This window comes from Topomyia yanbarensis, chromosome 3 (assembly GCF_030247195.1).
Source record: "Topomyia yanbarensis strain Yona2022 chromosome 3, ASM3024719v1, whole genome shotgun sequence".
NCBI classification, from domain to species: domain Eukaryota; kingdom Metazoa; phylum Arthropoda; class Insecta; order Diptera; family Culicidae; genus Topomyia; species Topomyia yanbarensis.
The window spans coordinates 332,604,086-332,618,466 of record NC_080672.1 but is presented as its reverse complement, the minus strand read 5'-3'; positions in this window follow the sequence as shown (position 1 = coordinate 332,618,466).

The window sequence follows — 14,381 nt, the reverse complement described above, 5'->3', positions numbered from 1 at the left end:
GAAAGGTATGAAACAAGTAGGAAGCGGTATTCCAGTTTATTGACTATAGTGAACAGGATGAGTAAAGAATTTTGATACTTGTGCACGTGATGTGGGAGAATTTCCTGCGGTTTCATGATGAAAAGTCATATATGAGTATGAAAAATGATTTTAGCTCACGGCGATTTTTTGGAGAAGGAACTTGTGACCACAGAAAGCAATTTTGCTCTGTTGTGCCTGTCGATTGCAGTTGGTCTAGCTTTTTTGATGATGATGGGGCGATAAAAGATGTTTTGTAATGTTACTGTATCGATTTGAACAAGAAAAATTCAACAATGGTTGAATTGGACTATTCATCCCATTAGCTGTCTTAACGGGAAATTGTTTTAGTAAAAAATCAATTACTACACTTACATCGACCTTTAAATATAGTACTGAACTTCCATTATTGAATCATCTAGAATAGATATCAGTGACCAAGTTCCCATCACGCACTAATTACAATTACAAAACACTTTTTGTACTGTTGAAACATACAACTGGCCTTGGTTGACCTCCTGGAAGCAAACAATTTCTTATTCACTAAAAAACAACGAAATCGAAACCTGAAACGTAGAAAACAGCCTGATTGCCATGTTGGTGCTGGATACTCATGAAAAGGAGTCGAAACAAAACCTTGCCCTACTAAGTTATGTGTTATAGAAATTTTACGCGTGAAAATGGCTTTTAACTAATAAACCTCCATACTCAGAAACGCAATCAATTCCATAGCAATTAAATTACTAGTGGTAGTTCTGATTAAGGATAAAATTTGGTTCAGCTAAAGAATTGTGTTTTCGTATAAGCTGACTGGAAACTTTTTAAAAATATTTTTGTATCATTTGACTTATGTATCCTGCAAAAAGTAAAGCCAATTTGAAACCGCTACGCATTTACGCATCGCTACATTGGAAGTATGATTTAGCATAAAACGTTATTAGAAGAAAATTATATGTATTTATTGTAGATATATTGTGGGTTTTTGTGGTTTTTATTCCTCTCGAATGAAAATTTGAGCTATTGGCTTAATACCTGCCTTAAATTTCTGTACAAGCTGCTGATCAATATCACCGGTTATTTTTTTCTAGTATCTGGTCATTGAAATAGCATTCTTAACGATGCACAGTGTTTTTTTTTTGCAAAAACAAGCGATTAATTATTTACACAAAAACGGTCAAGTTTAGATCAATAATGTCTTTTGAAGTTTTTTATCAGTATTTCAAGACCTTTGCTCTGGTTTAGTATATTCAGTGAATAATCTCCCTAGAAGTGAGATATTTTTCTGCACATGCATACGTAACAAGAGAATCCAGCGAGGAACAGATGAACAATTACACTTAATGAAAATGCATACTAGGCAGCGGAAAGCACTTCCTAAACCGTCCATAACAGCACCGGAGACAACAGTAGACAAATGAAATAAATTGGATTTTGTAGTTTATTTATTGTACTAATGTTTATAACTATATCTGATTGCCCGTTTTTGCCCGCCCAAAAGTTATTGCTATTGGAAATAGCACAATTTTTCAAAAATTGCTCATTAACTTCGAAAATAGAAGACCTAGAACAAAACGTTCTTCTAAAGAGTTGCGGGTGGCATTGACACAAATAACTTTGTAGAACATTCTAAATTCATAAATACGATATCAAAAAAGTTATATTAAAAAACTCAAGTATTGAAGATACAGATTTGGACTCTTTAGCAAAGATGTTTGCAAAAAGTAGCTCTACAACATTGCAGAACATATGATTTCATTATCTATACTTTTAAAAAAATAAGAAAAATATCTCACTTTTAGGGAGATTAATCACTGCATATACTAAACAAGAGAAAAGATCTTGAAATTCTGATAAAACCTTCAGAAGACATTATTGATCTAAACTTGACCGTTTTTGTGTTATTGTGTTTTTGTGATTAATTAAATCGCGTGTTTTGGCAAAAAAACCACTGTGCGATGTTTCCGTTCTAAATATTTATAAAATTATAGGTTTTGATTGGGTCCTGTATACTTCGAGCAGATTAGGGAGTTCATTCCATTCTCAAGGACGTTGACGTCATTATCTCGGTACCGCTATTGCGCATTCTTACTGTAGCAGCTACTCGCCAAATCTGGCGAAGACCTAATTAACCATTTGGCGGTTTTCAGACTATCTTTAATGTATAACTCGGTTCATATTGTTGGTTGTGATGAAAATCGGAGTCTTACGGCCATAACAGCAAATTTACTCCCAGATCATATACTTTTTTCAGCAAACTTGTCTGCAACAACAATTTTATACTTCTGAGATCTTTGGCAACATAAATCTTCTGTTCAGGAAGCTGTTTAAACAATAAAACAATAATCTAAGAAATTTTTTGTAAAATCCGATGTAAATTACCTTTTATTTATTTTTTTTTCTTATCAAGGCGAATGACCTATGAGGTTAAAGCCTTCAATTAAATAAACAAACAAACAATAAACAAACAAGCTGTTTAAAGTCAAATTTGACATACGTTTCATCATCCCTTCAGATGAATTTATTGAATTTGTTCAGATCCTGATCATACCTTTTTCAGACCAGCGATTTTGGCCGTAATGTTTTGCTTTACGGTCCAGTTCGATTGCATGATAGCCCTATACTAGAAGAAAACTTTCCACATCCATACTCCAACGTCCTGGATTAGCTTTAAAAGTATTCATGAAATTCTGACGCTGTTTCCGGTATCATTTCGACGACACGATATCACCTTCAAGGCAGCAGACAAACATTGAAATTTGTTTGTACTGCACATATAGAGATGTGGTTATTGTGATCATCATGCTGGGGTTTTCATTTCGTTTTTGTATTTTTTTTTTTCAATGCGTGCCAATTTATGAAAACATTACCTATTTTAAGATTTTCGCACGAGATTTCAAGAGAAAGACATTGTAAGCAAATGGCAGTCAAGCGCTTCGAGAACCAACCACACAGAGCACTGTACCGGATAAGAAGACGCATAACGATTCTACATTCGTAGAGCTTCAAATGTTTCTAACTTGGATTTTTTGTAAATTTTTAGAATCATGTTGTGAAAATTTCAATGGATTTCTATTATTTGTGATACATTTTTCAACTGCAGGCTTTAGGTTTAAAAACAATTTTTATTTCACTTTTAATTTTTTAAATTTCTTTTTTTTATTTCTATTTTTTCAGAATAATATGTGAATTCTGACCGAGATTTTTACCAGAAGACATTACTTTTCAATTCTTAAAAAAATCTATCTATAGTATTGGGTGAAACTCTAATGTATTTTATAAAAAATGAAGACAAACGAAAACTCCTGAACAACTTCAGAGCAACTCCTAGAATCAAGTAGAAAAAATAAAATCGTGCTTTGGGGGCGGGCACAGTGTAGTTGGTAAATCGATTGCATTGTATGCAGCTCACTCGGATTCGTTTCCCAACCCTGCACATAGGGTTAAATTTTTTTAAAGAGATTTCCTTGGTTTTGATATTCTTTTCTATATAAAAATCCAGCTAACAAATTTTCTATTGCGATTAGAGCTATGTTCACCTGTTAAAACATGTTAAGATACGTGTAAGGAACAACCTTTGATATGTGGGCATGTAGGGCCTATAAAATCAGAGTGTAAGTGATCTTCCTATGGAAACATAGCAAAAACACGGTTTTTGATTGAAGGCACCTCTAAATCATATCCAAATTAAGTCATTTTTGGCGAAAGTTCTTAAATTCACACCTAGAACAAAAATGTGAGCTGACCCATGTATATTGCAAAACTTTTTCAAAATGTGGAGAGGTCTAGTGTGTATGTGTGTATGTGGAAAAAAATGTCACCTCTGTTTCTCAGAGATGGCTGGACCGATTTGCACAAACTTAGTCTCAAATTAAAGGTACAACCTACCCATCGGCTGCTATTGTATTTTTGATTGATTGAACTTCCGGTTTCGGAGTTGAAAAGTGCGACCACACAGCAAATTTCCATACAAACTGGAATGAACAATTCTTTAAGGGGGAGTAAGGAAATATTTCAAAATCTAATTTGCATTTTTGATGCCAAATGACTTTAAAATGTATGAAACGTTGAGATTTAATTAAATCTCGAAAATAGAAAAAATTGACGAAAATTAACTTTTTTGGACTTTGGCACATTTTTGCCTTTCTCATATAGAAAGGTTATGCAACCACTCTAAAACCGCCAACCCAACCTAATTTTTTGACCTATAAAGGCTTAGGTAGGAGTATGCAATAAGGGGTTTCTACTTTAAAATTAAAACTAGTTTAAAATTTCTTAACAAGTTGAAAGCTTTTGGCAGGGCTCGGACCCCCCGGATCTTCCTCCTTGATCAGCCACTGGTTTCAAGCGATGTTTCCGTGTCGACACATAGTATCTCAAGATCTTGGCTGTCGATCCATTATATGTATGTGCAAATCGTAATGAATATGTAATATACATTTCCATCATTGTATTTAACATAACCAGCCATGGAATCGTAGTTTGGACAAATGAGAAATAAGAGTCAAGTGGAAGGAAATACGTCGGTCAACCCAAATTCTCATCACAAAAACACAATTTGAAATGCCGGGAAGAAGTTCTTGGATGTAAATTTTGTAATGAATTGCATTTCTTCCAACAAAGTCATGCTCTTATAAAGCGAAATAAAATTTCGAAAAGTTTTCCTACGATCAAGATCACATAATTATAATAACCAACAAAATCGATACAGTAGAATCTTCCGGAAATTAAAACATAGAAACAGATCACATAATTTCAAACCTGTCGACTTTGAAGGTTAAACAACTTCCAACCTAAACCAGCGCCTCTAGAAGTAATTATAAAGAATTAACTCTGCAGAAAATAGCAAGCGACTTAGTGTCTTTAGCAAAGTTGTTGAGAATATACTTCTAAAACAAATTCGTTGAACATGTGGATGCTACACACCTAGAAAAAATCGGATAAATTTACGTCTCCTGACCATGACATATACGAGCATATAAAATGACTGAATTTTACGTTTGATTTTAACTTTACATGACGTTGAATTTCGTAAATCACTTAATTTTACTCCACATATAGCGTTTATCCTCACACTTAAAAATATTTACATCTCACAAGATGCACATAAAAGGAGCGTCACAAATCACTTGAATTTACATTCAAGAACATGTAAAAATGTACTTTGTCCACAATTCTCCATCTCCATTGAACCGAGTTCTAAATCAAAAGAGACACAATATTTTATTTCACATGTTAAAACATTTAAAATTCCATGATTAGACAGCAAAATACATCGCAGTGTTGTTTACGTCAAATATAATTTTCATTTTTTCAAAGTGTGCTGAATGGCAGGAAGTATAATTTTATGTCATTGAGCATGTAAAGTATATGTTTCATGTAAAATTGAACGGAACACCGTAATGCTCCGTCAATTCGTGAATTACGGTTTGTTACATTGTCTCATGATTGCAATTACGTCAACGATAAAATTCATATTTTTTTGGTGTGTACGTTGCCTAATTTATAAAAAATTCATGGAGCATTAATGTTTTCAACAAATTTGTTTGTAAGATTATTTAAGAAATATTTGCTGAAGACATTAAACCTCGAACTAAATTTATATGAAGAGTGAATTCTTCATATTTACTTCAAAGATGACCAAATGCTAGCATTATCTTGACCTTAAACAACAGTTTTTGAACATTATTTTTACTTTTTTCACTAATAAAGTGCTCAACTTGAGAACAATCCCATTCGCATAATTTTGCTAAGGTCCCTAAGGTGCATAAAACAACAGGTTCTCAATAATCGTCAGACAATACATTTCCAAAATTATTATAGTAATATTAAATAAAATAAGTCAGAATCAACGTTTTCTTTCAATCTTCAAAATCACCCCCTGTCTACGCCACTGATGTTGTGTTGCGTTGCGCTGTGGCGATGATGTTGGCGGCTTGCACACTGACTTCATCATGTTTGACTGCTGATTAGCTAACAAGGGTTGCTTAGTGGTAAGTAGGAATTCATACTAATCCGAACCCATATTAAAATCTTAACAGCATGATAGCCATCATTGCCGGCCGCCCCCATCTCTATCGTTCACGGGGAAAGGGAGGGAAAACACGTTACGTAACGATCTAGCTTACTCCCCCTCCCCCCTATGTCACAATATGTAACAACTTGTCGAACTACCGAGAGTATCCTATGTTTTCTAAAGAAAACTAATTTGAACTCCACACAGTCGACTACGGCAGTATTGCCTAGAAAAATTAATCTTATCTGCGTAATTGACCGGATTACTATTCCTTGCAACTGTATTTAGACAAATTTCGTTATTCCTTTTCTACCGATATATTTATTGGATTGAAAACTACCGAGTGTTAAGTGGATTGATACAAAAAGATAACGCGAGATGTTATAAATCAAGAAAAGTACCTCCTATTTTCCACATCGGATTGCTTGGGAAAACACGTATACGAGCGATAATACCGAACATTGAAGAGAAATACAAAGGATTGTTAACCTGATGCGCGAGCTTGTTGGCAATTATGGAACTAGATATTTGATTCATAAAAACAGACACAGCAAATTTTCAGTACCTTTTCACCCGTGATCATCGATAACTAGTCAGATTAAAGTTTTATTGGGGCTAATTTCTGATCAACTTTTCTTTTTTATGGTAGTGTTTTCTCAACTAAAAATGTTCGCACCCCTCATTCTGCTGTTATCTGCAGATGGCTGATAGTATCCAGTCGCCGCCGGTCTAAGGACCACATGTCATCAATAGACTTAGACTCGCGCGAAGGCATGAGATGGGAGACTTGTGAAAACTATATTATCTCACCGTTGGACGACCCCCTGTCTAGGCCGATGATAAAACAATAAAGGCAATCAGTAAGAATATTGTATTTCGAGTCAACAAAAAGATTGAATATTTACAGATATGTGTGCTGCATGATTTTAGATTTTCGTAGTTTTGACAGCCATTGTGCGATGGTCCCTAAAACGACCATCAACCTTATTTACTAAATATTTTTTCTTTTCAAAAGCTAAGCAAACGCTTCCAAATAATAGAACCCTATCATTATGCTGCCAAACATGTTCAATCATCCCAGCAAATGAATAGGAAAAAAACACTAGAAAAATATGAGACTTCGTACATATTTTTCTACCATGGCGCTTGAAATGCCTCCTCTGTTGGTCCTGAATTGAACATCGCACACACAATCTTTTATTCAGACATTCAAGCAGCACACATTTGTTCGCATACGGATCTCACCTTTCGATTTTTTTTTTCTGTGTTATGGTGGTATGATCATCGGCTTTTTTGTGCAGTTCACGCCTCAATTAACGACAGCGCACAAAGAGTTAGCATACGTGGAATTATATTTCGTCCTCATAGGCATACATATAATGTAGAATGGCGTGAAAGGAATACCAAAGCCTTCGCATAATGTTCATGTTCAATGAGTCAAGCAATGAGGTTTAAAAAGATAGGCTTATCATCCTTTTCGATTGCGTGGAAATGCGATCCGACCTGCTGAGTGAAAACAAGGAATGCTAGCAAATGGAAGGTGATTCCACGATGTTTAGTTACACGGAGGAATATTGTATTGAATATCTGGAGAAATTGTTATCCTTTAACCATAATACTACAGATACCAGCGATTTGACATTATAGAGCAGTAGTTAATATTTTCTTTATTGAAAGCTGAAGCAGCTAAATATTTAAACAATAATAATGTTTGCTTGTTTAATCGTTAACTCTACGTACAAATATTTTTGCAGTTCTCTACGTGCAGTTTAGCTCTTTGATTCAAAAAGGCATCCCGCCAGGCGTGACACATCAGGAGTATTATCACCTATCATATATCCGTATGGCCATGAACGTCACCAGCATCACGTTGCGTATACCGACCGATGAACAAAGCTCCTATTCCGCTGGCGGACGTTTACGAAGGATAGACATCGATGGGTCTTACCACACCGACCGCCCGGGAAGTGTGACACTTTAGATGCTTTAAAAGCGCTGAGCATAGGAGTCCATAATGAATGCTTGCGTCATTACGCCTCGCCTGCCTGGAAGAATGCTGGGTATAGGTACATAAGGTGGGAAAACTGCACACATCACTCATTGTTCGCCCATTTAGTCCTTTGTTCTGCTCATTGTTCATTGGGGATTGTGGCTATTTGGTATTTTCCGGTGTTGATTGCACTTTTTTGTGTACGAATGAATGATCGTATGACGTTTGAAAGAGCGTGGATTGTTTCTGTCGAAATAATGCAACAGATCACATGGGACATCTCTGACTGGTTGGGACCGGTGTGGATTGGAGTCTTTCAAGCAATGAGCAGTAATTTTCATGCTTATTGAAGTCTGTCATAGCTCTATTAACAGTTGAAAGAAAACTATTCTCGGGCGTTACACTGTCAACATAATTTAACGATGTAAGCAATACCATGATTAAATACAACTGGTTAAAGGTCTTTCGATAGTAAAGATATGTTTCTAGCAAGTATCCTTCACGTGTCTAGACGGTAATGTAGCACACTTTTCCACAAGTAAGGCGATAATATAGTTTTCTCTCTATTCATAGCATGATTATTATTAGCCTCGTCGCGTGTCAAGAGCCGCTGATAGCAACCACGGTTTGTAGGAGGTACGACCTTCTCGTTCACGTCGGTGAAGGAGATGTGTGTAGGTATTTATCATCTCCTAACGGAAAGCACATTGAGGACGGCAAGCGTTTTCTAGTCACTTTACCGTCCGGATAGGTCTAGCAACGAGGCCATCAGCTGCCAGTTCATATCTATAATAATGTAAATAAAAACTTATGCCGCAAATGATTTGAGCAACGTTTTATCAGCTCTTGCTTTTTACTTCAGGTGAAGTTTTAAATGCCTAGCAATTTCATGGTTATTGGATTAGCATAACGTAGCAATGCATTTATTATCGCATTCTTTCGGATAAGAGCTCACTTTGTTAGCATGAAGAATAACGTTTTGACGTAGCAATATTTCGCTTTCAGCTCATCTTAGTAGAATCACGTTAAATCCCTATCAAATATTCAAATGAAAACAACTAATTTCCTTCATAGCTACAGTGATCCCAATAAAAAAAAAACCTGCTTTAGTTCACCTAGTGGTGTAATTAAGCCTTTCTCTTTTATCCAAACTGTGCTTCCATAGCATGTTATTTTCAATATAAAGTTGTCAATATCTTACTTTGTTATTACACTTATAGCGTTGTTCATTGATTGCACTAGTGGAATTTTTTGAACTTTTTCTGCGTTTTTTGTGCAGTCGAGCATTCAAAATAAGAGCCCCACGTTTCAATGATTTGAAGTGCACGAAAAAAATGCAATTCTAGTGTAATTCGCGAGCAGCAATTTTGAACTCATTTTTTCAGAGCTGCAAGCGAGCGCACTAATACCAATAAAAGATAAACAAAAAAAAAATAACAGCGAAGTCAAATTGATGGAACATTTTAGAATGAATACAAATGATTTGATTGCCGAAATTTTTGATTCATCTAGCAGTTCCGATGAAAGTTCGTGTTCCAGTGAGTCTACATTAAGTCTGAATATTACTCTTCGAATATTGGTGCTTGTTTCACTGAACGACTCATAAGAAGCAAGCGAAGAAAGGTTGAAGATTTTTTTATTCAATTCGTTTATTTGATAAAGCACGTTTGCGTTAGCTTGAAGGTGCCATTTTTTCTTTGTTTTACATTTTGATTTTTCCTAAAGCTAGGGGGTTACACATTTAAATATTATTTTGTTTTTGAATAATGTCACTAAAGAAATTTTACAGCTAAATTATACATATACAAGAGGTGATAATATAATATTCGTAAGATTAGGAGGTCTTTTTTGTGTTTTTTGCAATGCACTATAGGATTTTTAGAAGGGAGATTTTTGGAGCAATTAATTATTAACTAAGCGAAACATTTTACGATCATATGAAAACTAGAATAACTAGAGGGCGTGGTTATTATGTTTAGGGGGATTAATTAGAGCTATTTTTAAGTATTGGTACTGTTAGGCATTTACGCTCTGATTCAATAAAACCATCATTTCGTTTCCCAGCTAACTAAACCTACATCTTACCAAGAATTGCACATTACTTCGAAAAGAAATATCCTTGTAAATGTTTGAACTGCGCACGGACAATGTAATACAACGATGAAAAATGTCACAAATGGCAAATTTTTCAAATATCTCGCATTCAAAATGGAGCAATTATGTGCAAGTTTTTTCGCCGATCTAGTAGTATTTGGGTTAAACTTAATCAGGGAACAAGAGCTTTCACTGGGACGGATTAGGAACATGAACTTTTTCAATTTTGAAAAGTGAGAAAATGGCGGATTTTTTTTCTTTGTATTTAAGTTTAATAAGACTAATATTTTTTAGAGTCTATGGATCCATCTACACCAAAATATGACCTGACTTTGGTTTATTCAAAACATAGGATATTTGAGTCGAAACAGTTCGAATAAATAATATTTGGAAGATTTTGCTTCCACGCGTAACCTTAAATCAGCCTGGGATATTAAAAACCTTTGACCTTTGACAGTGAACAGCGTTGCCAAAATTTAGTAAATACACGCAACGTGGTTGATATCTAATGCAGAAATTACTAGGGAATATCATGATATAATATAATGTCCTTGATAACGGTTTTTGAAAATTTGACTTTCGGCCAGCTTTTTCGGTCAAATACTCCACTGTGGCACGCCCAGACAATATGTTCGATGTCGTGATAACCGTTGCCACAAGCACAGATACCGCTATCCGCGAGCCCAATACGTCGGAGATGAGCGTCCAGCGTGTAGTGATTGGACATGAGCCAAGACATCACGCAAATGAAATCCCGACACACACCGATCCCCTTGAACCAAGGTTTCGTCGATACCTAAGGGATTATCGAATGTAGCACCCTTCCTAGTTCACAATTGCTCCATGATGCTTGCCAACTTTCGAGGGTTTACTGGTGAAAGATACTGAAAAATTCGCTGAAGCAAATTGGTCTTACATCTATGTCGCCTTCTGAAGAGCCCGCCTCAGCTAAAGAGTCCGCTTTTTCATTACCTGGAATGGAGCAATGCGAGGGAACCCAAACTAAGGTAATCTTGTACGATCTAACAGACAAAGCACGCAGGCGCTCCCATATTTTCCCCAGAAAATATGGAATGCGCTTTCTAGGTTTCATTGAACGGAGAGCCTCGATTGAGCTGAGGCTATCCGAGACAATAGAGTAATGATCGATGGGCAAAGTATCAATGATCCCAAGGGTATACTGAATAACAGCAAGTTCTGTGACGTAAACTGAAGCAGGATCATTGAGTTTGAATGGAGGCGGTGAGGTTTTGATTGAATATACCGAAACCAGTGGAGCCGTCGAGGCTTGACCCGTCGGTGTAAAACGTCTTGCTGCAGTCGACTTCTCGAAATTTACTATGAAAGATGCTTGGGATCACTTGCGGACGTATGTGATCCGCAATCGGTCGATACGAATTGTGGTCGGAGGCTGGTTTTCCTGGTTTTTGAATGGCGATGACCTTCACTTGCCACCAGTCATGAGAGACAATATTACCTTCAAGAAACTAATTAAATTCAACAAGCGTTTCTTGGCAGAGTCTGGCAGATTCTGTAACAAGTTAAATTTGATTCTGTCTGGCTCTGGTGCTTTATTTTTACACGACAAGAGAGCAAGTGAGAATTCCACCATCGAAAACGGTGTTTCGTTCGCGTTATCGTGAGGGGACGCTCTTCTGTGCCGGGTCGGAATCCGGACAAACCTTCTTGGTAAAATCGAATATCCAACGGTTTGAATATTCCACGCTCTCGTTAGTACTGTTTCGGTTTCGTAAGCACCGGGTCGTGCCCCCAAGAGTGCTCATCGATGATTCTCTCGTAAGCCCGTCGACGAACCGGCGCCAGTAGCTTTCATCAAACTCTTCATTCGCGTTTTTTCCATCGCGTACTGTCGGTAGCTAGCTGGCAGCCCGTCGTCCCGAATAGACTTATACGCAGCGGCCTTCTCCACGTACACGTCTGAGCACTCATTGTCCCGCCATGAATTGGGAGGACGCTCGCGAGAATTTGCGTCTGGTAGGCGTTTAGCCTAAGCTTGAGTCGTGGCATCGTGAATCAAACCAGGCATGAACCCGTACTCTTCCTCCGGAGGAAGCTCTTGAGTGCACACGATTTTGTCGGATATCGCGGATGCGTAGCTCTTCCAATCAATATTTCGTGTGAGGTCATACGAAACATCGATTGTATTCGGTGGCCCTGAACCGTTAGCAATATTAATTACGATTGGCAGATGGTCACTGGCGTGGGGATCAGAGACTACATTCCACATGCAATTTAACCGCAGCGATGTCGAGGGACAGGTCTAAGGCGCTCGGACGCGCTGAAGTGACAGGAATCCGTGTCATTTCACCCGTGTTCAATATGGTCATGTTGAAGTTGTCGCAACGCTCATGGAGTGTGGAAGATCGATTATCGTCATGAAGGCAACCCCATGCCGTACCGTGGGAGTTGAAGTCACCTAAAACAAAACTCGGTGCGGGGAGGAGTTCCGTATTATCACAAAGCCGGTAGCTAAGGCTCTAGGGAGCATGTAGGTTAAAGCAATGCAAAGGTCTTTGCTTTTAATTCTGGTTTGGCAAGCGACAACCTCAAATCCTGGTGTCGAAGGGAGGTCGATTTATTTGAAAGAATAACACTTTTTGATTCCCCAAAAATACTCCTCTGTAAGATAATGCTTCTGCAATTCCACCGTAGAACAGTGATTAAAAATTAGTGACATCGTTCGATTATTTAGCCATCGAAGAATACAGTTGCTGAAAGGAGGGGCCATTTTGCAATGAACTGCATCAAAAATATTTTAACTGCAGGGAGAAAGCTTATCAGATGCTTTTGAGACGGTCAGATATATTTAGTGCTGTAAAAATACGGCCCATAATGTCAGAGAAATTTATTAAGCCAGCGCTGGATTCTTCCTCTGGTTGAGATATGGGAACACTTGGGATTTTTGATGTTCACGGAAGTGCTGGGAACTCTTTTCCTGAGCTCAGGTTTCTAAGACCGGGAGCGACTTGTTTCGGTTTTGCAGCAGTACTTCCTTGAGTAGAAGAGATAGAAGTAGAAGAGATACCTTCTGGCCTTTACGACGAAGCTTAAAAGAGGAAATGCCGGGAGATCATGTGGGTTTCCCCCACAATAGTGACTCTTCCACAGAAATCATCCGCATAATTCCCACTGCATTTCCCACAACGGGCATTATTGCTACATTGGTAGGCTGTGTGTCCCAATTGTTTGCAATTAGTACAGTCCATGACCCGCGGCACAAAGAGGCGAACAGGTAAACGAACCTTGTCAAAGAGGAGGTAGTTGGGTAGAGCAGACCTGTTGACCAGTTGACGTATATTTTTCCCGTCCTCCCTGCGACTGATGCTGAATGCAAACGTTTGCACTCCAGTATCTTCACTGGCTTAATCATGGGGTCTTTGAAACAGCCAGTCCCATATTTCAGCAGGTCCTCGCAACTCAGACTCGTATCGGAAACGACCCCACTGACTTCAACCCTGTTAGCTGGAATATACATCCTATACTCCTTCGAAAAGGGCCCGTAGCCAGCAATATCATTAGCCTGATTTAAACTGTTAACAGCCACCCGAAGCTTATCAGGGCGAATTTTCAATATTTCCGTCACGGCCGAATACCGATCCGTCAGAATTCGAGAAATCTGCAACAGATTCAAACATTTTTTATCTTTTTTCCGGAAGAAGATCACGAAGGGCCCGGTGGCCGAGCTTGGATATACTTTGAGCCGAAGAGCCGATTTTGTTTCGACGTCCATCTCACCTTCAGAAGATTCGCCGTCAGGGGAAATCATTTTTGCACGGACCTATTGCTGATTGCACGTTAGTATGAGAACCAAGAAGGGGAAAAGTAAAAAAAGGGTACCTAACTGTGTGTATAACGGTAACCAGACGACCTACTAGGAGAACACTGCTTCACTGGTCACTGGCCGGGTAACGGTACTCAGAATCAGGAACACAAAAGAAGGGAAAAAATGCTGAAACCTCGATGAGACGGAAAATGCGCAAGATAACCTTGAACGCAGATTAGCACTAATCTTTGTCGCTATACACCACTCGGACTGGCAATAAACACTTCTATCTCGACCGAGCGCTCGAAAACGAATCCGGTTGAGGTTGAAGATTTTTTTGATGATGTTATTTATGAGTACTCGAATCACGAGGTAAACTGATTTTAATTTGGATTTAGCGGTCGAATAAACTAATGCTTTGTTCAAGTCTCACTACCGGCTAACGCGAATGGCACGCTGATCGAGCAATTTGAATCATCGTG